The 21,752-nt window shown below is 42.0% G+C and overlaps 1 pseudogene; it reads left to right on the top strand.

Moving 5' to 3' along the window:
* The first annotated feature begins 1,205 nt into the window (after window positions 1-1,205).
* On the top strand, window positions 1,206-4,143 carry LOC100402161 (catenin alpha-1 pseudogene; annotated as a pseudogene).
* The last annotated feature ends 17,609 nt before the right edge of the window (window positions 4,144-21,752 follow it).

A 21,752-nucleotide genomic window follows, 5' to 3' on the forward strand; every position in this document is an offset into this window, starting at 1 on the left:
CTATTTCTATTATTTCAATCTCTCATAGTCTTCCAATTCAAAACTTTTTGCTTTCATGAGCCACGGTTGTTTTCAGTTGCTAGCCACCAAAGCAGAAACAAAAGCAGAAACAACCGAGAGATCTACAGGGCTAGAGGACACGCTCCTAAATCTGAGAATGTTGTGGTGCAGTGGAGGAGCTAACCCCTGGAGAACTGCCTGTTGTTCGCACTACGCCTTGGGAAATAATCCCAAAATAATCCTGGCTCTTCTTCCTTTCCAGTTTGGATTTGTTTTCTTCTAGAGTTTGTTTTTTGCCAGATGTCTCTCTTCTCAGATGACCCCTAGCTTTGGGTTTTCTAGCGGTCCCTGGGAAGGCTCTGGCTTCTGTGCTCTGTGCTCTCTCTTCTTCTCAGTCCCTCCTTGCAGGCAGTGATGCCCTTCTGCTGACTGCAGCCTGGCCCAGGCTCAAGCTCAGCATACCTGGAGACAACATGATTGCCTGTGTAGAAAATCTGATGGAACCTACAAAAAAGCTACTGGGACTAACAAGTGCATTTAGCAAGGTTGCAAGACACAAAATGAAATACAAAAATCAATTTTATTTTAATATACTACAGCAACAACACCCCAAAAACTAATATTAGTAACCGTATTATTTATAATAGCACAAAATATTAAATACTTAGAGATAAATCTGATAAAACATGTGAAAGACCTCTGCTTATACGAACAACAAAATGTGTTGTTGAGAAAACTTAAATTAAACCTAAATAAATTGAGAGCGATATGTTGTTCATGAGTTAGAAGATGCAACATTGTTACGATGTAATTCTCCCTAAATCAATAGAGTCCATAGGATCCCAATAAAAATGTCAGGTTATTTTTTAAGAAAAAATGTAAGTTAACTCTAAAATTCAAAACACCTAGAATAAAATTTAAAAGACCTAGAGTAGCCAAAACAACTTAAAAAAAAAAAGATCAAAGTTGGAAGACCAATGATGCCTGATTTAAGGACTTACTATAAAGCTACAGTAATCAAGATAATGTAGTATTGGCATTAAGATAGATAAGAAGATCAATGGAACAAAATAAAGAGTCAAGAAACAGGCGCACTTACATGGGATATTGATTTCCAAGAAAAGTGCAGAAGCGGGAGGGAGACAAAGCAGCAGCTGTCAGCTTGGGGCCTCTGGAATGCAGCGCTTGCCCTACTCGCCGCAGAAATGACTGCTGTTCATGCAGGCAATGTAAACGTCAAGTGGGACCCCAAAGGTCTAGAGATCAGGACTCTGGCAGTTGAGAGACTGTTGGAGTACCTTGTTACACAGGTTACAACCCTGGTAAACATCAATAGTAAGGGGCCCTCTAGTAAGAAGACAGGTTTTTCCAAGAAGGCCCAGGTTTTGGCTGCATCTGTTGAACAAGCAACTGAGAATTTCTTAGACAAGGGGGATAAAATTGTGAAGAAGAACCAGTTTCTCAAGGAGGAGCTTGTGGCTGCTGTAGAAGATGTTCGAAAACAAGGGGATTTGATGAAGACTGCTGTGGGAGAGTTCAGAGATGATCCCTGCTCTTCTGTGAAGCAAGGCAACATGGTTCGGGCAGCTCGAGCTTTGCTCTGTGCTGTTACCCAGTTGCTGATTTTGGCTGACATGGCAGATGTCTACAAATTACTTGTTCAGCTCAAAGTTGTGGAAGATGGTATTTCGAAGTTGAGGAATGCTGGCAATGAACAAGACTTAGGAATATAGTAAAAAGCCCTAAACCTGAAGTGGATAAGCTGAACATTATGGCAGCCAAAGGGCAACAGGAACTGAAAGATGTTTGCCATCGTGATCAGATGGCTGCAGCTGGAAGAATCCTGCAGAAGAACATTCCGATCCTCTATACAGCATCCCAGGCATGCCTACAGCACCCTGATGTCACAGCCTATAAGGCCAACAGGGACCTGATATACAGGCAACTGCAGCAGGCGGTCACGGGCATTTCCAATGCAGCCCAGGCCACCGCCTCAGATGATGCTTCCCAGCACCAGCAGGGAGGAGGAGAACTGGCATATGCACTCAATAACTTTGAAAAACATATCATTGTAGTCCCCTTGAGCTTCAGTCAGGAGCGCTTTAGGCCTTCCCTGGAGGAGCGCCTGGAAAGCATCATTAGTGGAGCTGCCTTGATGGCCGACTCATCCTGCACTCGTGATGATTGTTGTGAGTGAATTGTGGCAGAATGTAATGCTGTTTGCCAGGCCCTGCAGGACCTGCTTTTGGAGTACATGGAAAATGCTGGGCGTAAAGAAAGAAGTGATGGACTCAGTTCTGCAATAGGTAAAATGACCAAGAAGACCAGGGACTTGTGTAGACAGCTCCACAAAGCTGTCATGGACCATGTTTCAGATTATTTTCTGGAAACCAGTGTTCCACTTTTGGTATTGATTGAAGCTGCAAAGAATGGAAATGAGAAAGAAGTTAAGGAGTATGCCCAAGTTTTTGGTGGACATGCCAATAAATTGATTGAGGTTGCCAACTTCGCCTGTTCCATCTCCAATAATGAAGAAGGTGTAAAGCTTGTTCGAATGTCTGCAAGCCAGTTAGAAGCCCTCGGTCCTCAGGTTATCAACACTGCATTGGCTTTAGCAGCAAAACCACAGAGTAAACTGGCCCAAGAGAACATGGATCTTTTTAAAGAACAATGGGAAAAACAAGTCCCTGTTCTCACAGATGCCATTGATTACATAACTTCCACTGATGACTTCTTGGCTGTCTCAGAGAATCACATTTTGGAAGATGTGAACAAATGTGTCATTGCTCTCCAAGAGAAGGATGTAGATGGCCTGGACAGCACAGCTGGTGCAATTCCAGGCTGGGCAGCCCAGGTCGTTCACATAGTCACCTCAGAGATGGACTACTATGAGCCAGGAGTCTACACAGAGAAGGTTCTGGAAGCCACTAAGCTGCTCTCTAACACAGTCATGCCACGTTTTACTGAGTAAGTAGAAGCAGCCGTGGAAGCTCTTAGCTCGGACCCTGCCCAGCCCATGGATGAGAATGAGTTTATCGATGCCTCCTGCCTGGTATAGGATGGCATCTGGGACATCAGGAAAGCAGTGCTGATGATAAGGACCCCTGAGGAGTTGGATGACTCTGGCTTTGAGACTGAAGATTTCAATGTCAGAAGTAGGACGAGCGTCCAGACAGAAGATGATCAGCTGATAGCTGGCCAGAGTGCCTGGGTGATCATGGCTCAGCTTCCCCAGGAGCAGGAAGTGAAGACTGCAGAACAGGTGGCCAGCTTCCAGGAAGAAAAGAACAAGCTGGATGCCGAAGTGTCCAAATGGGACAATAGTGGCAATGACATCATTGTGCTGGCCAAGCAGATGTGCATGATTATGACAGAGATGTCTGACTTTACCTAAGGTAAAGGACCACTCAAAAATACATCAGATGTCATCAGTGCTGCCAAGAAAATTGCTGAGACAGGATCCAGGATGGAGAAGCTTGGCCACACCCGCAGACCACTGCCCCAACTTGGCCTGCAAGCAGGACCTGCTGGCCTATGTGCAATGCATCGCCCTCTATTGCCACCAGCTCAGTATCTGCTGCAAGGTCAAGGCCAAAGTACAGAATCTCAGTGGGGAGCTCGTTGTCTCTGGGGTGGACAGCGCCATGTCCCTGATCCAGGCAGCCAAGAACTTGATGAATGCTGTGGTCCAGACAGTGAAGGCATCTTATGACGCCTCTACCAAATACCAAAAGTCTCAGGGTTTGGCTTCCCTCAGCCTTCCTGCTGGGTCATAGAAGATGAAGGCAGCAGAGAAAAAGCCCTTGGTGAAGAGAGAGAAACAGGATGAGACACAGACCAAGATTAAACAGGCATCTCAGAAGAAGCATGTGAACCCGGTGCAGGCCCTCAGCGAGTTCAAAGCCATGGACAGCATCTAGGTCTGCCCAGGTCAGCTGCCCCCACCCCTTGGGGCTCCTGAAGATCAGTCACTGTTCGTCACTCACATGAATTTGATAAATACAACACTGATGTTAGATTCCACGGGGAAATGTGCAGACTGTGAACCAGTCCAGGTGGTGAATTTTCCAAGGACATACTTGTGTTTAAGTTGATTAAAAATGCTTTTAGAATGCATTTTAGAATGCATTTAGCTATATTTTTTTTATCTGCTTAAATAAAAGTAAAAATTCCATAACCAAAGAGAATCCCACATAAAGTTGTTAGTAATGCTCTGACCAAGCCCAGATGCCCATTCTCTTAGTGGTGGTGGTGTTAGGGTTTGAGAAGGGAATTTGGCTCAACCTCAGTTAAGAGGGTGCAGTCCAGACAGCCTGACTGCTTTTAAATGACCAAAGATGACCTTCGGTAAGCAACCTAGCCAGCTTAGGAAGCAGTCTGTGGAGAAGGAATCTTCTCAGAAAGGCCTTTAGAGGAACAAACTCGGTAAAACTTAAATGTATCATGAAGAAAACTGATTACTCTCTTTATGATATGAAATGAGAATTTTAATGCATGGTTACAGTTACTAATGTACGCTGCTGCAGGACATTAATAAAGTTGCTTTTTTGCAGACTAGAGTGTTGTGATGCCATAATCAGCACACACCCTCCCCTTTCTTCCAGCTTCAAATGCAAATTCATCATCAGGCTCACTTCTAATAATTGGAATGTTTGCTGCCTTGGGCTTGCAGCAGAAAACCCTGACAAAATAGTGTTTGCTGAGGCAATAATTTAGACTTTACCTTATTTGTGAAAACTATAGTGATTACTATAACTACAAGGCATAATTTACTATGTTATTTAAATTTTATAAATTTGAATGTTTTTACACTAACTTTTCCCAATAAAGACCATTATGAAACCATGAAGAAAAATAAAGTGCAGAAGCACTTCAGTGGAGAAAGGATAAGTTTTTTCAACAAAAGACTAACAATGAACATATCCATGCAAAATAAAATGAAATTTTAATTTATATCTTGTATCATATACAAAAGCTTAACTCAAATGAGTCATAGACTTAAATGTGAAATCAGAAGCTATAAATCTTCTAGTAGAAAATGGATATGAAAATCTTCATGATCTTGAGTAAGTCCAAGATTTTTTTCAAGGTACTATACCAAAAGCTCAATCCATAAAATAAAAATAAAATGGGTACATTGAACTGCATTAAATTACAACTTCTGCTCTTCATTGTTGATGGAATGAAGACAGACCACAATCTGGGAGAAAATATTTGCAAATAAAATATCTGAAAAAAGACTTATACCCTAAATATGTAAAGAGCTCTCAAAACACAATACTAAGGAAAAACAACTAAATGTGCAAAAGATGTGAACAGACATCTCACCACAAAAGGCATAAAGATGCAAATAAACACATGGAATTATGCTTAACATTTTAGGAAAATGTAAAAGAAACCCACACAAAGAGATACCACTGCACAGCTATTTGAGTGACTAAAACAAAAAAGACAACAACATAACAAGTGTTGGTAGAAATGTGGAGAAACTGGAACTCTTCTACACATTTGAAAATGATTTGGTAGGCTCCTGAAAAAGTTAAATGTATGCCTGTAACATAATTCATCCATTCCACTCCTGTATATTTATTTAGGGTAAGTGAAAGCATATATTCATACAAAGCATATATTCACACATCAATGTTCACAGTAGCTTTATTTGCAGGAGCCCAAACTGGAAACAATCTAAATGCCTATCAGTAGATTAATGGATAAACAATCTGTGGTATGTACATACAGTGGATTATGACTTGGCAACAAGAATGAACTATACTGAGTGGAATAAGCCAAAAAAAAAAAAAAAAAAAGAGCACACACCGTATGATCCATGGACTTACATTCAGCTTCTCCTATTGATCCATGTGCCAGGCTCCCTGTGACAAATCTCTTGTGGACAGGGATACAGTCAAAGCAAATGTTCAGTTCCTGGGCTCAGTTACATTTCTTTGATGCCTCTGAGAAATTCTGTTGAAATATTTATCTTCACTATTTATTTCCCAAATTCCCAAGCCAACACTCTCCACAGGAGTCCCTAGAATATTTTATTAACAAAATTAAACAAAGGATTGTCCAGGAAACATGCTTGGCTGCATTTCACATGTTGCTAAATGGATGAACTGCATCTTCTAGAGCTGTTATCAGCATCCAGCTTCTGGGGATGGCTAAGTTGGCACATGCTGTTGTCAGTTTGAATAGCAAGCTCAAGGACCCTGCTTCCCCTATCTGCTAATGGAGGCTTCAGTTCTTTCCATTATCTGTCACTTATCAGATCCAGTCTTGGCTATAAGAGGATTGAGGCTTCCTTAAGGTCAGACAGAGTTCCTCCCCAAGGTTGGCTGCAGAGGGAGAATCATGTCCCTGTGCCAAGATTCACCTTTGCCTTGGGGTTTCTGTGTGACTGTCCCTACTTCCCATCCTTGGGAGGACTGCATGTCCTGAACAACTCAGGCTTAAGCGAAGAAAGATGCCCCTTCCCTAGCAGCAAAACCAAGGCAAGCCCATGACATTTACACAAGGCTTTGCAGGAGTTGGAGATAATGTAAAAAAAACAATAGAAAGAGTGGCGTAAAGTTGACTGATGTAGCTCAACTTCTTGGTGGTTGTCTCAGAGCTCTCCAGCCAGAATCCCACATTTAGTGATCAACCCTCCCACATCCAGAAAGCAGAGTAAGATGTGAGAGGTCCCTTATCTGTCTGCCTTAGTGGAAAAAGGAAGTTCCTATTTCCTTTCTGATAAACTCTTTTTCCCTATTATTGATGTCAGGAATGCCCACCTACCCTATCCCCTTTAGAAGAATTCTCATGTAACCACCTGGCCTTTCAGGCCTCCCCATTAATAGCCATATTAGATGGTTATTAATACAATAGACAACCTTAATATAATAGGCTCAATGTTCATTGCCTAAACACAGGCATCTGCATGCCCAGGGCCATATCACACAGGACAGAAGAGTAACAAAGTGTGGCCTGGTAGAAACAATGTCTACATAACCGATTCAGTCTCACACTTTATCATCTAGAGAGGGCAAAGGCAGCCACGTTTATACTGTATCCCATAAACACTGGATTCCTTGACAATGGCACACCCCCAGCCCCCCCTTCATAGCAAGTGTTCTAGCATTGCCCTGGGACTTCTCTCCATAGACGTTCCCAGGAATTTCAAAAGGGAGCACACCCTTGACTTGGTGTCAGGCCAGGGTGTTCTCACAGCTTGTCTGGGGTGGTACTGGAGACTTAGGCTTGCCCCTGGAGGTCAGACTCAGAAACTGGCTTACAGATGGTAGCATGGGAAACTCTCTGGCGGCTGTAGTGACATAAATTGCTGCACAACTCTGCTTCTGATAAAAATACAAGGACACCTGTTTTGTCTTCTCCCCAAGGACCCTTGGGCTTCCCTGTATTCCCACTGTGCAGGGGGGGCCTCAGTCAATGCTGTCTGACCCTCAGGTGTGGGGATACCTTGGATTCATCATTAAGGGGGCATCTCAAGGACAATGTGCCTGAGCCCTGAAAGACTACTGCTACTTTTTTTTTTTTTTTTTTTTTTTTTTTTTACCAAAAGACATACATATTCCCCCTCTGAGTTCACACATGCTGCCACATGTGTTGTGTCAAGATGGGATCTAATGTAAGCTGATAATAAGATGCCACCCCTAGTGACCATGAAAGGGTCCTCATGTGTAAGGTGATTTACCTCTCAGAAACTTCTTTTCCCTTCTGGCAACTCAATCTTGGGTGGGGCATCCTGGTCTACCACCCATACTTTTATAGTTTCAGGCCTCAATGGATGGGGAGAATGGCTCATCTGTGTAGTTCCTTTCTCCCTGGAGACCCTCTGTCCCTTTCAAAATTCATGGTAGTACATCAATGTTGGGGAAATAATCATTATCTAATTCCACTGGCCTCCAAGTATGTCCAGAATATTTAGTTTTGAATCAGAGACCCTTGATTAGGCTAGAGCCTCAGTCTCTCCAATGACAAAGGAGAAGGGAATCCCTAGACTCTCAATTTCTGTTTGATTCTGTGAGAATCAAAAGTTAGGATTTCATGAGGAAAGACCAGAAGATAATTCCTCAAGTGTCTCATTTTAATTGTAAAGCTATCTGGGACCACAGCAGTCAGCAGCCTCACTGAATGCAGGGGTGAAAGAAGAAAAATGGCAGCTGGTGCCTCCCCACGTATAAACAAGGAAGCCTACTGGGGAGGAGTGAGTGGGGAGCTCTCCTCTTGCATCTCTGGGGTGTGCCCTGACACCAGCCCACCCTTGTTCTCTGCCTACTTGTTGTGTCAAAGAACAATGTTTCAACAAACTGAGTTTCAAAGATCTAATTAGTTTTTCTTAGTGATTCATGAAATGGGCAGTATTCCATCTAAAAAATGGGTGCTCTAATGAACTGAGAGGAGGGGTTGAGCTTTATAGGCAGAAAAGACTGAAGAAAGCAGAAATGGGTTACAAAAAATGGGTTTGGTGTTTCAAAGCTGCTTTCCTTATGTGGTAAAGCTGAGGGTACTTCCTTATTACGCTGGCTCAGGTTGACTGGGCTCCTTTTGCTTGGTTACTATGAATTTTTCAGAATCTTCATTTCTAGGTTTGGTTTGATTATGTGGCACCTAGCACAAGGGACTCCGTTCTGGTTTGGTCTGGCCTATTGGGCCGAGAGCAGGTGCCCAGTCTAAAACAATGGGCTCCCATCAACTTTATGTACCACGTATTAAGTCTGACATGATTTGATTATATTTCCCTCTTTTCCTGTGCATGTCTAATCAAATTCTACATTTATTTTAGAGACAGAACCAAAGTGGGGCAACTGAGAGTATGTGCCTCCTTTTGTGGGTGAACGTCCCTGACAAGGTGGTGCTGTCTGTGAAAGGTTGGTGTGGCCACTTTGCACATTCTTGTAAGGCACATCTTAGGGCAAGGTGGGGCTGGGCCTTCACCTCCTCTGGCTTCCACCTGCTGGGAGAGTAGTGCTCGGAGAGGCTCGGATGGCAAATTGGAGGCTCGAGTAACAAAGGTGTTTCCCTCATCTTGGAGACCAGTCCAGTTTTTTTCCTCTCAGGGTACAGTTACGCATTCACACATTTTATGAACCCCACTCGGCCCAGTGTGTCTGTGTCTGTCTTAATTTGCTGCAGGCTTAATCTCAGTCCCTTTAAATCTCTCCGGGCAACTGTCTATTGTAACAATGAATCCTAATAAAAACAGGGATTGAGACTCTCTTATCTGAAGTGCTTGGGACCAGAAGTGTTTTTGAATTTTGGATATTTTGGATTTTGAAATAGTTACATTAGACTTACCAGTTCAGCATGCCAAGTCTAAAAATTTGAGACCTGACATGTTCCAGTGAGCATTCCTTTTAGTGTCAGGTTGGTGCTTCAGACGTTTCTGATTTTAGAGCATTTCAGACTTTGGATTCTGGGATTTGTGATGCTCAATCTGTACAGGGAATGAGCAGGAACAAGGACAAAATCCTTGATAAAAGCACTTGATAGTTATTAGAGCATTCAGGAACTACAAATGAGATCTCTCTCATATTTTTAATTAGCCGAGGGTACACTTGAAGACTTCAAAATCCTTTCAAAAATAAACCTCCCCAACCCCCTCATTTAGGCAAGATTGAGAACATAATGGATTTAGGAATTTCAAAAGCAGTAACAGGTCCTTGCAGGGGACTTACAGACAGCGGATTTTGGAAACGTATGTCTTTGAAACATTTTTTCAGAAGCGTTTGAATTCCAGCTGGTGGACTGCATATGGGGTCAAAATAAGCATTCTAGCTTAAAAACAACAAAAAAGAAACTGGACTGAAGCTTGCCCTGAGCTAAAGAGAAGGTCTTGTTCTTGTGGCAGCAGCAGCTGCAAACACAGACCAGAGCAGAAGTTGGGATGACCAGGGACTTTCTCAGAGAAAAATGCTGGCTTTGACTAAAAGGAAAACATATTTACATCTTTATACATTTTTCTGTCTTCTCCACTTCCCTCACCCACCTCCTCTCCCACCTACCAGGCTTGGCAGAACATAGCAGGTGACGCATCAGAGAGAATGGCCACTGTGGCACACTGTGAGTAGAGGAAAAATGACTTTTCAAACCCTCCCTCCATGGAAAGTAGGGTGTGTTATGGGCTGAATTCTTTCCCCCCAAATTCCTATGTTGAAGCCCTAGCCCCCTAGGATAGTGTCAGAAGGTGACTGGATTTGAAGATAGGGCCTGGTGGTTATGTGAAAATTTGGCCATTAGGGCAGGCCCAAATCCAACATGACTGGCATCCTAATCAGAAAAGAAAATGAGGTCACAGACTAATGTGAGGGATGGCCACGTGAGGGCACAGGGAGAAAACAGCCATCTGAACAGAGGAAAGAAGCCTCAGGAGAAACCAACCCTGCTGGCACTGTGATCTTGGACTTCCAGCCTCCTGGACTTCAAGAAAATACACTTCTATCATTTAAGCTGCCCAGTCTGGGCATTTGCAAGAGCAACCCCAGTTGACTAATGTGGGGCCCCTCTCTGCCTGACCCTGGAGTCACAAGAAAACCTCAACCCAGGAAGGCCACAGAGGGCTCCCTTATCAGGACCTCCTCAGAAGTTCTCTGCTGACAGTGGAAATCTGGGAAGAACAAGGAACAAGCTGCCTTTGCAGGGACAGAGGTCTCAGGAATGCTTAGTTTAGGGGACTGGCCAGAGTCTTAAGCCTGGAAACAGACGGAGGTTGATTAACATTTGGCATGTGGGTCCCTCAAAGGGAAAACCTTTCATGTGAATGAGAGGTGGCTCTTCAAAGAGAGAAGTGAGAGCCTCGAATTCCTCTTCCAGACAGGCCTGTCACTAAATCCCACAACCAGGTTCTCAGGTTCTCAACATAGAAATTATAGATTACTTCTAGGCCAATTATTCTCCAACTTCACTGTGATGCAAATCATGGAATCACATAGGATTTTTTAAATTGTAGATTCTGATCTAGAAGCTCTGAGTGGGGTCCATGAACTTGCATTTCCAATTAGCCCCCAGAGACACTGGTGCTGCTGGGGGGCCACCCTTGGAGAGCTGTGCAGAGTCTCCGTGCACATTCTGACCTGTGTCTGGGTCCAGTGCGGCAGTGGCCCACATCCACCCTTGCTCCATGGCACTCACAATTCCTGCCTCTGACACTGGGCATCAGGGAGAGATGAATGAGACAGTGAGACACAGGGGCGAGAGGGAAAAGGGTACGTACAGAGCCCGATGGGTCAGAGCTGGACCCTGAAGGGCACAGAACTAACTCAGCAACCTTAGATGAGGGTTCTAACCACTTAGACACTTAGTTTTGCTTTCTGTAAAATGGGCACTCTATGTTTCATAAGGTAGACCTAAAAAAATTTGACACTTAGCTTACCTCAGACAAAAAAGAAAACAGTGAGCTCTCCAAGGGTCAAATGAGGAGGCTGACAAACAGAGAGACCTTTGGGGCAGAGTCTGGGGTCTCGCCCCTGTAAGGATGAGGATGGGGCACTGGACCACAGTAAAGGAGGAGCAGAAACTGAGGCTGGTGCATAAAGTCTATAGCTTCGTAGAGCCATTCCTTACTCTAAACAGAAACTCAAGAACTCAAGAATTCTGGAAGAAACTTTACTGTTTGGGGCAGAGGGGATAGAAAGTCATCCTCGAAAAATTGAAATGCCAGGTTGCACACACACAGATGTGCAATCCAAATTTGTACAACCAGTCTGGTGTGGGAATTCCAGTGGAGAAATTAAAATAACTGTTCAAGACCATTAAAGTCTTGTATTTTTAGCAGAAGAAAATGTGACATTATTGCTGTAGGGAAACTTCACAGCCCAGAGGTCATGGGGCTCCCACAGAAAAAACAACGTCATTAAAGATGAGCTGACAATCAGAATTATAAACCCACCGCCAAGAAAATGAACCACCATGAGGGAGAGTCAACAAATGCAATAAACGGAATCAGCACCTTCAAAACTGCAAAGCATGCATTCTTCTGAAAAGAACAAAGAAATGAAAAGATTTCAAAGTATGAAAGACACAAGAGAATAAATAAAAACCATACTCAAAGCATTAATCAGTGTGGAAAAGAGGACCACAGAAGTTCTTTAGGTGAAAAGCACAGTCATTGAAAAATAACTCAGTGGCAGAGTAAAACACAGATGAAGCACGGCTGAAGGACTGGTGAACAGGAAGATGGATCTGAGGACCTGAAAGAGAATATGGCACAGAAAGAAAAAGACACAGCAGCTGAGAGGCATGGAGGGGACGGAGGTTGGGTCCTTGAAACAGGAATTCTGGGAGAGAACAAAGTGAAAGGAAGACCAGCAATATTTAAAGAGATAAAGGCTGAGAATCTTCAGATTTAAAGAAAATACACATTTTCATTTTAGGGAAGCATGAGAGTTCTAGAGAAGAATGAATAAAAATAGAACTGTGCTAGATGTATTAACACCAGAGAACATTACAGAAGGAGACACTCTTTCTTACAAATGCAATTATGTTTACAGATTTTTCACAGTGGTTGATGTCAAAATAAAGGAATAATCACATTTTCAGAAAAACAGGGACGAAAGTTTCTCTGATATAAGCCCACTAAGCTGTAACTACTAAAAGATGGGCTGCAGTTAGCTGGAAATTTAACCTGAGGTAGGAGTCAGTTGCCAGCAACAATGGTGATACCCCAAAAAGGACAAATACGTTAGAAAATAAAAAAGAGCAGCGTCTGGGGTCAAAAAGGAAATTTGGGGAAGGTTTAAAATAGGTGCAGCTAAGATACTAACAAGCAATAGCATGATAGGTAGAAGGGCAGAAATCAGAAGTGATATGCGTCAATATCTTTGTATTGTTCAGTGTGAAAGTAATTTTATATTTGTTCATTTAAGTACATAAATTAGAAATTTGAAGGTAACTAAAAAAATGAAAATAGAGTATAAACTTTAAAATCATCAGAGGGAAAAATGAATTAAAGGAACCTAACCAGTTCTATATGAGACAGAAAAAAGAAAAATAGAAATAATGAACAAAAACATGGTGCAGAGAAAACACCACATAATATGGTATAAATAAGCACAAATGTGGGTGATTGCAACATAAACACTAAATTTGAATTATACATTAAAGGATTTTTACATTTGATTATAACAAATGAATAATACAAAACAAAACGTAGCTGGTGTTTAAGGGAAAGCATTTTAGAGATTAAGCAATTTCTTACGTACTAATGAAACATGTATTTTCAGTAGGATTTTCAGCCAAATGTCACTAACAACATAGTATCTAACTCTATAAGCCAGAACTTTTAGAATTACAATGAGAAATAATTAAGTTATGGTCACAGTTGGGGAAAAGTAACAAATCAGCCAGAAGTTGTACTAAGGATAGTTAAGATCAGAAAAATGTATCAATGAGCTTGATCTAATGGATATTATGTGAATTCTGTACCCAACAATGGAAGAACATGTTGTTTTTTAAATATTGTGAACATATTTTTGTTTTTCAGTTTTGAAGATCTAGTTTTAAAAGCCATCACATATAAATGTCATTAACTCCAGTAAAAGCAGTGATGGTGCAGCCTGACCTAAAAGTAGAGTCTCTCCACTTAGCAGGGAGAGGGGAAAGGCACAGTGTATATGACAGAATGTTGGAATGAGACAAGTACGTGAGGCAAGATGAGAATGACACAGCCCAAGTCAGCGATTTCTGGGAGTAGTTCCTAGCCTCATGTTAATTAGCTCTGTGACTCTGGGAAAATTTACTTAAACTCTTTGAGCCTCAGTTTCCTCATCTGTGTAATGGGTCTAATAGCAGCATCTACATCCTAAGGCTGTTGTGAGAATAAAATAAGACACTACATTTTTAGTGCCCAACACCATGTCTATCTCCTCATAAGAGTGCAATAAGTTAGCTGTTTTCATTTTCATTATTTTAATGTCCTCCCTCCTACGTCAAATTCTTTGAATATATTACTATATTCTTTTTTTTTTTTTTTTGAGATGGAGTTTCACTGTTGTTACCCAGACTGGAGTGCAATGGCAGGATCTCCACCTCCTGGGTTCAAGCAATTCTCCTGCCTCAGCCTCCCAAGTAGCTGGGACTACAGGCGCTCACCACCATGCCCAGCTTATTTTTGTATTTTAGTAGAGATGGGGTTTCACCTTGTTGACCAGGATGGTCTCGATCTCTTGACCTCGTGATCCATCTGCCCTGGCCTCCCAAAGTGCTGGGATTATAGATGTGAGCCACCACGCCTGGCCTTGAATATATTACTATATTCTAAAGTAACTGTCTTCTTTCTATCTGTCTGTCTTCTTTCAAGAATTTATTCTATCATCTGTCTTCTTTCAAGAATCTGAACTCTGAGTTAAATATTTGTGTTCTGAATATCTTTTGCATTAAGATGTCTTTGCAATGTGTTTTATTATAAAATGAGGGGGCTATTACTGACACATAAGAAGTGAGGAGGCCCAGAAAAATAGATGAAGCTATTTCGAAGAAACTACATTAGTAAAACAATGAAGCAAAATATTTCAAAAATATATAATAAGGACTCCACATATTACTGAGCAGATGTTGAAATTTGCAGAGGCAAATAGTAACCATGTGGCTTTTCTCATCCCAATGCAGTGAGGAACTCAGAGTCTGGGGACATCCTAATCTTACTCGAAGTAACTCAACCCTACAAACACAACAGTACGGTATGAATAGAACTAAGGAAAGACTTCTTTGAAAAGTGTCTTTTTATCTTAACACGGAATTTTTCACATAAAACCCCAACTTAGAAGCCTGAAGGCAGAGGTTGTAATGAGCTGAAATCGCTCCATTGGATTTCAGCCTGGGTAACCAAGCGAGACTCCGTCTCAAAAAAAAAAAAAAAAAAAAAAGGGAAAGAAAGAAAGACACATATTTACATACATATTTGACAAGAATAATTGAAAATTTCTGCATATATTATGTTTAAATAAAATTGTACATAATAACTAAAAAAAAAAAACCCTCGACTTTGCCCTCCAGGATGATAAAAGTTCATTAGATAAAAACTTCAAGATTTCTCCTGAAACGCTGCCTTTCAGGAGCCCAAGTGACCTGCTGCTTTTGCTCAGATGCTGGTGTTAGCTCAGTCTGGATGACCTCTTTCCACAGCAGGAAAGGGCAAGACGTATTTTCATGGAGCCTCCATTTTCACCAGAATAAATGATGTGGCTTTTTGCTAGAATTGAGAACTTGAGTTGCAGGCTTGAAGCAGAAGGAAAAGGACCAGGCCATGCCCCTGGGCAGCTGGGCCCAAACGTCTGCTATCAGTGTAAACAAGGTTTCATTCAGGGTAATCCTGCACCCAGTGCCTTTGAGTGCCTAGGACAGTTAGAGCAAGGGGGTGTCCCTAGGACCTTGGACAGTGTAGAGACAGAGAGGCCATGGGGAACAGGAAAAAGGAGCATGGCATGGGTGAGGGTGGGGTTTGCCGTGTGTTATCAGGAAAATGAATGGATGACTATTTTGGCATGATTAGGTGGTGGGATGTTCTAAAATGCCAGGTCCACACAGTGGCCTCCACACATGGGGAGCCATGGACAGGTGTTACCAGCAGGAAGCCAGGCACTTGGCACTGCAAGGCCCAGCCTGAAGATAAGTGGCAGTGAAGGTTTGAACCAAGGAAGTGGCGGGGGGCATTCTGTGGTCTTCTGCTTGTCAAATCCAGGTACACAGAATAAGCAATCACATGTGTGTGATCAAGGCACACACGCAGAGACATGGCTCTGCTATGTCACTGTGAAATTTCTAAACCCTATTATGGGGTTTAGTGGTCTCCAAAGATGGGGTGCCTGTATCCAGAAGTACTCAGGATAACCTATCAGTCTGTATTGGTTTCATGCAAGGAAATCCATTTCTTTGCAATATTTCATTTGTGGAATGACCCTGGTTTCCTGCTGTGGGACCCTGTGCCTGAGATGGGGTTTTACAAATACTGAGGCAGGACCCCACAGCACAGGGGTGATGGCTGCATCTTCATTTGTTTCTTTGCTTCCAGGACATCAGTATTTATCAATTTCTTTGCACTGGTTATGGATCTGCAGACTCTATGATCTGCACTGGGAGTCCTGGGTGGGCTGGGGCTCAGGACCCACAGCAGGAATGGCTGTGCTGATGTGTGCCCACTGTCCACTGACAACCAGCCCTGCTTTAGGCAACAGAGAGGACTATGGTGGCTCCAACATGCAAACACAGCTCAGTTCAGAAATCATTCAGTTGGGGATATTATTCAAAATATTCTCTCTTCTTTAGAAATTGAGATTTCTGAGTCTTCCCATGCTGGGGCTTGCTTCAGGGAGAGGATGTGGTCAGTTCTGCTCCCCGCACCACTGCTGTCCCCATCTTTCCCCTCCACTAAGTGCTGTTTCAGAGGAGGGAGGGAGAAGAATGAGGGAGGAGAGGTCTGGGATGGGATAGCTCCTGCCTAGCCAGAGGCTGTGTTGTCTCTTTCTAGAATGAGATAAAAGTAGATTCTTCATCTTGCTGATGTCATTGAGAGTCCTTCAGGGAGTCCTAGCTGGAGATGTGGTTTGTTCACCAAGACAGATGTACCTTTATCCAGGTGGTTTCCTGGAACTCCTTCTTCAGCATGTAGGATCCAGGAGCTTCTTGCTGTTGGGTCCCTCTCTCCCTTCAAGCGGCCCTTTAGACAGAAACCAACTACTGCCCCTCTGTCTTTTTGGTGATCCCATTTGTTCCCCAGGAAGCATGATAACACCTGGCCCCTGAAATCCTTGGGAGTGGGCTTACCCTACCCAAGTCTCACCTGTCACTGTAGGCATCTCAGTGAGTTAGGCAGGCAGCCCAAAAGCCTCTCAACCTCAAGGAAGCAACTCAAGGCACCACATGAAGAATCAGCACCATCTGCCCCTTGCCAGGTGGGACTGCAGCTTTCTGCCAAGATGTGAGGTCAGACTGCCCTTCCCCTCCCTGCTCTCTAAACCCTTTGATTTTTGGTCTGGTTTAGGGGCTCAAAATGAAGCTACTTCTTGGAAATTTTCTTTGTAAATTCTGGTGGTGGTGTTCCAGTTTGCAATTTGAGCACCAGAGGGCTTCAAAACTTCAGTGTGACACTTTGTGACATGTAAATAAGGAAAACAGTTGCCCATAATATTTTTTTCTTTTATTTGGCTGATTCTTTTATTTGGCTCTTTCAAACAGAAAGGAGGGGAGACCACTGCTCTAGACTTTTGCTGTTTACCTTAGTTATCCATTCTAAGAGATTTCTGGCTCTTCTATACCAAGGTTCTTTGCTTCAGAAATTGCAGTAGAAAAGCATAGCCCAGGTTTTGAGACAAAATCTGTCATTTGGTTGCCTAGCTTCCAAAAGAAAGTTCCAAATAATTCTCCTTCCAGACTCAGACATTCCAGGCCCTATCAGAGTTTAAACGTGCTTTTTCTGTTTGGTCAGTCTGAGTTAAATTACTCTGGGCATTTCTGAGTTTCATGAACAGGAAAAAGCTTTTTCAACCTGAAAAATAAATGGAAGCCATTCATTTTGGCAACAGATAACTCCAAAAGATGTGACCTTTCAGAGTTCACACTGCCTATGTGAATTTTTTCCTTGGAGAAACAGAATCTGCATGAGTTCAGTCAAGTAATGTCAAGGAGAAAATGTTAAGTGATGGAAGGAGAAAAAATATTTACAAGACAAGGAATGTTTGGAGCCAATTATTCTCCTCGATTTCCCGACGCGCTGTACGTCTGGGCTTCAACATCGGGCAGAATGTTTTACATCACTTTAGCAACCAGATTAGTTTGGCTGAATACATACAATGATTTGATTTAGAGAAAGTGATCATTATGGTGGCTAGAAAAATAAGTCTCTATAGAAATGGGATAATTTGATAGCTACTGAGTGGGACAGATTTGTGTGGAACCTTGTGTAAACAAATCCGAATGATACTTTTCCCCTTGGTGGATTCTTTTGGTAATCAACCTACCAGTTTCTGGAAATGGACCATTATGCAAATTCATAAAATACAGCAAGATCTTTTCACCTTGGGATGTTTATAATGCTTTCCCTTGGAAATAAGATCTTTAAATGAAAATCTCCATGGTAATGCTCCATGAAGAGTAACACCATAAATGTCTTGCTAGGCAAAAGGAAATAAAAAATGTTGGGCTACTCAGTGAAGTAGTAACTCAATTTCGTGGCTGAGATATTTCAGATTCTCTCAAAGGCTATATTTTACAGATCTTTTATTATAGTATTGCTGTGGACATGACTGTTTTTATTGCTCCTTGCTGGCTCAAGGTAGGTGTAGGGGATATGTGACCAGGAACAAAGGCTATTTTCTTGCCTCACATAGCTCAGGTACCTCTTTTGCTTGACGATACTGAGAAGCCCATTGATAGCTGCAGCACAGAGGGTACATGCCACAACGGCAGGGGCAGGGGATGCTGTGGGAGTGGAGTGGGGCGTTATTAGCCAAAACTGTAAAGGCATCTTGAAACTCACAAAACACTTTCCCATTCTGCAAATGTTTAGTGAGCAGCTGCTACAGGCTGGTTACTATACATTCATCGCTCTTAGGTTCAAATGCTTCTCCCAGTGTTAAAAACCAGACCTCCGCAAAGACTGGCATGCCAAAAAATGGCTTTCAAATAGTCCTTATCCTTACTGGCATCCTGCATGAGAAAATCTCATTGCCCAGAGACTCAAAGAAAATGGTTGGATGTCAAAGGAGAGACTTCTGGGAGACACCAAAACAAAAGCATTGAAAAAAAAAATGAAAATCTTAAGAAGAACAACTAGAAAAACAAACAAAATAAACCCAAAGCATAGCACAGAACCCGTGGGCCCAATAAAGTATTTTGCAACTTAAATTAAGTACAAAGCAGGGCATCTTGAGAAATTCCCACATTTCCAAGGCCGAACCACAGCTGGAACTCAGGGAGGGACTTGAATCCCTTAGGAAATAGATGCAGTAAAGGAACTGCATTGCGCAAGGGCCAAGTAGAAAGACTGCATGTCTCCACCACCCAAGGACATCAAGGGTCTTCCTGGGAAGCCAGGGTAAAACTAGAGACCTCATAGAAAAGCAAGAGCAAAACTGGAAACCCAGACCCTAAAACAAAATACTAAGTAAACACTTCCAGAGAGAGGGATACGGAATAGTTGATGTGGAAAACACAGCAGTATGAATTAGCTGAGCACGTGGAATGAAGAGAAGTGTGGGATGATGCCTTTCCAAACCCTACCAGGCTGTCCTTCCCTATGGAAAACATTTAAGAGTCTGTAGGCCTGCCCTGTAAGTACAGCCCTGCTTTGGTAATAGGGAGGGCTAGGGTGACTCTAATCTGCAAATTCAGCTTCATTTAGAAATCATTTCATTGAATATTTCATTCAAAACTTTGATCTTCATTAGAAGTCAAGATAGGCACTGGAATAAAAATGTTAGGTTTTAAGCAATGGCTTGTGGTTCAGAGACTATCAGAAAATGGGATAAAACCTAGAAACCAAAGTGGAGATCTTGCCAGGATTCCCACTTCACCAATTTGTTGTTGTTATGTTTTTATTTCAAGGGCATTATCTTATGTGTATTCCCAATAAAGTACATATTTTGATATCTGGCTCTGTTAATGTTTTAATGTGTATTTCACAGGTTTCTGTCAGCAAAACTTTGATCAGCCATGGATTTCCCTGTCCAAAATCCAAAAGGGAGAATGACTAACTGTGGTTTGCAAGTCTTCTTCTTCTTCTTTTTTTTTTTTTTGTCAGCATTACTCCCTGCACATCTGCATAGATACAGGCATACCTCCGAGATATTGTGGGTTCAGTTCCAGACCACTGCGATAAAGCAAACATTGCTGTAAACTGAGACACACAAATTTTTTGGTTTCCCAGTGCATATAAAAGTCACATTTACACTATACTGTAGTCTCTTAAGTGTGCAGTAGCATCATGTCTGAAAAACACTACAGTATAGTGTAAATGTAACTTACATTTACATGAATGTGTTTACATTTACACTATACTGTAGTTAACGTGTTACATTTACACTATACTGTAGTTAATGTGTTACATTTACACTGTACTGTAGTTAATGTAATTACATTTACATTAACTACAGTACAGTGTAAATGTAACTTACATTCACATTTTAATTAATGCCTTAATTAAAAATACTTTATTGCTAAAACATGCTAACAATTATCCGCCTCAGTGGTGGTGGCTGCTGACTGATCAGGGTGGTGGTTGCTGAAGGTTGAAGAAGCTGCGACAATTTTAAAAAGTAAGACAATAAAGTTTGCTACATTGATGGACTCTTACTTTCACAAAAAATGTCTCTGTGGCAAGTGACGCTGTTGATAACATTTTACCTTCAAATTAAGATTATGGAATACCCTAAGTTTTTTGTTGTTATTTCAACAATGATCATAGCATCTTCATCTAGAGGAAATTCCATCTCATGAAACCACTTTCTTTGCTCATCCATAAGAAGAGACTCCTCATTCATTTAAGTTCTATCATACGATTGCAGCAATTCAGTCACATCTTCAGGATCCACTTTTAATTCTAGGTCTCTTGCTATTTCCACCACATTTGCAGTTACTTCCTTTACTGAAGTCTTGAATCCCTCAAAGTCATCCATAAGGACTGTAACCAACTTCTTCCAAACTCCTGCTAATGTTGATATTTTAACCTCCTCCCATGAATCATGAATGGTCTTAGTGGCATCCAGAATGGTGAATCCTTTCCAAACGTTTTCAATTTACTTTGCCCATATCCATCAGAGGAATCACTACTGACTGCAGCTATAGCCTTATAAAATGTGTTCAGCAAACCATGCTATAAACAGAGATGCTGTCATTGAGGCTTTGTTTCATTTACAAAGCCCAGGAAGGGTAGATTTAGCATAATTCTTAAGGGCCCTAGGATTTTCAGAATAGTAAATGGACACTGTCTTCAACTTAAAGTCACCAGTTGCATTAGCCCCCAAGAGGGTCAGCCTGTCCTTTGAAGCTTTGAAGCCAGGCATCGACTTCTCTCTAGCTATGAAAGTCCTAGATGGCATCTCCTTCCAATATAAGGCTGCTTTGTGGACACTGAAAATCCATTTAGTGTAGCCACCTTCACCAGCGATCTTAGCTAGGTCTTCTGGATACCTTGCTGCAGCTTCCCCATCGGCACTTGCTGCTTCACCTGGCACTTTTTTGTTATAGAGATGGCTTCTTTCCTTAGACCTTATGAACAAACCTCTACTTGCTTCCGTCTTTTCTTCTGCAGGTTCCTCACCTCTCTTAGCCTTCATAAAATTGAAGAAATTAAGGCCTTGCTCTGGGTTAGGCTTTGGCTTAAGGGAATGCTGTGGCTGGTGTGATCGTCTGTCTAGACCACTAAAATTTTCTCCATATTGGCAGTAAGGCTGTTTCAGTTTCTTATCATCCATGTGTTCACTGGAGTAGCACTTTTAATTTTCTTCAAAATATTTTCCTTTGCTTTTGCACCTTGGCTGACTGGCACAAGAGGCCCAGCTTTTGCCCTGTCTCAGCTTTTGACATGCCTTCCTCACTAAGTTAGTTGTGGGGGGGAACCCTGCAAAAGCCAAGGCAAGGGTCTGAAGCCTCAGCATGTTCTCATATAAACAGAATTAGAAAAGAATAAGAGATATAGTTACATAGGTATTCCTATATATAATCATGAATAATTACATAGCTATTCATATGTAATCATAAATATATACATATATAATCATATAATCTTTAATCTTATTAATAAATCTCAGGTCAAGAAGTAT

This window comes from Callithrix jacchus, chromosome 12, assembly GCF_049354715.1.
Source record: "Callithrix jacchus isolate 240 chromosome 12, calJac240_pri, whole genome shotgun sequence".
Taxonomy (NCBI): Eukaryota; Metazoa; Chordata; class Mammalia; order Primates; family Cebidae; genus Callithrix; species Callithrix jacchus.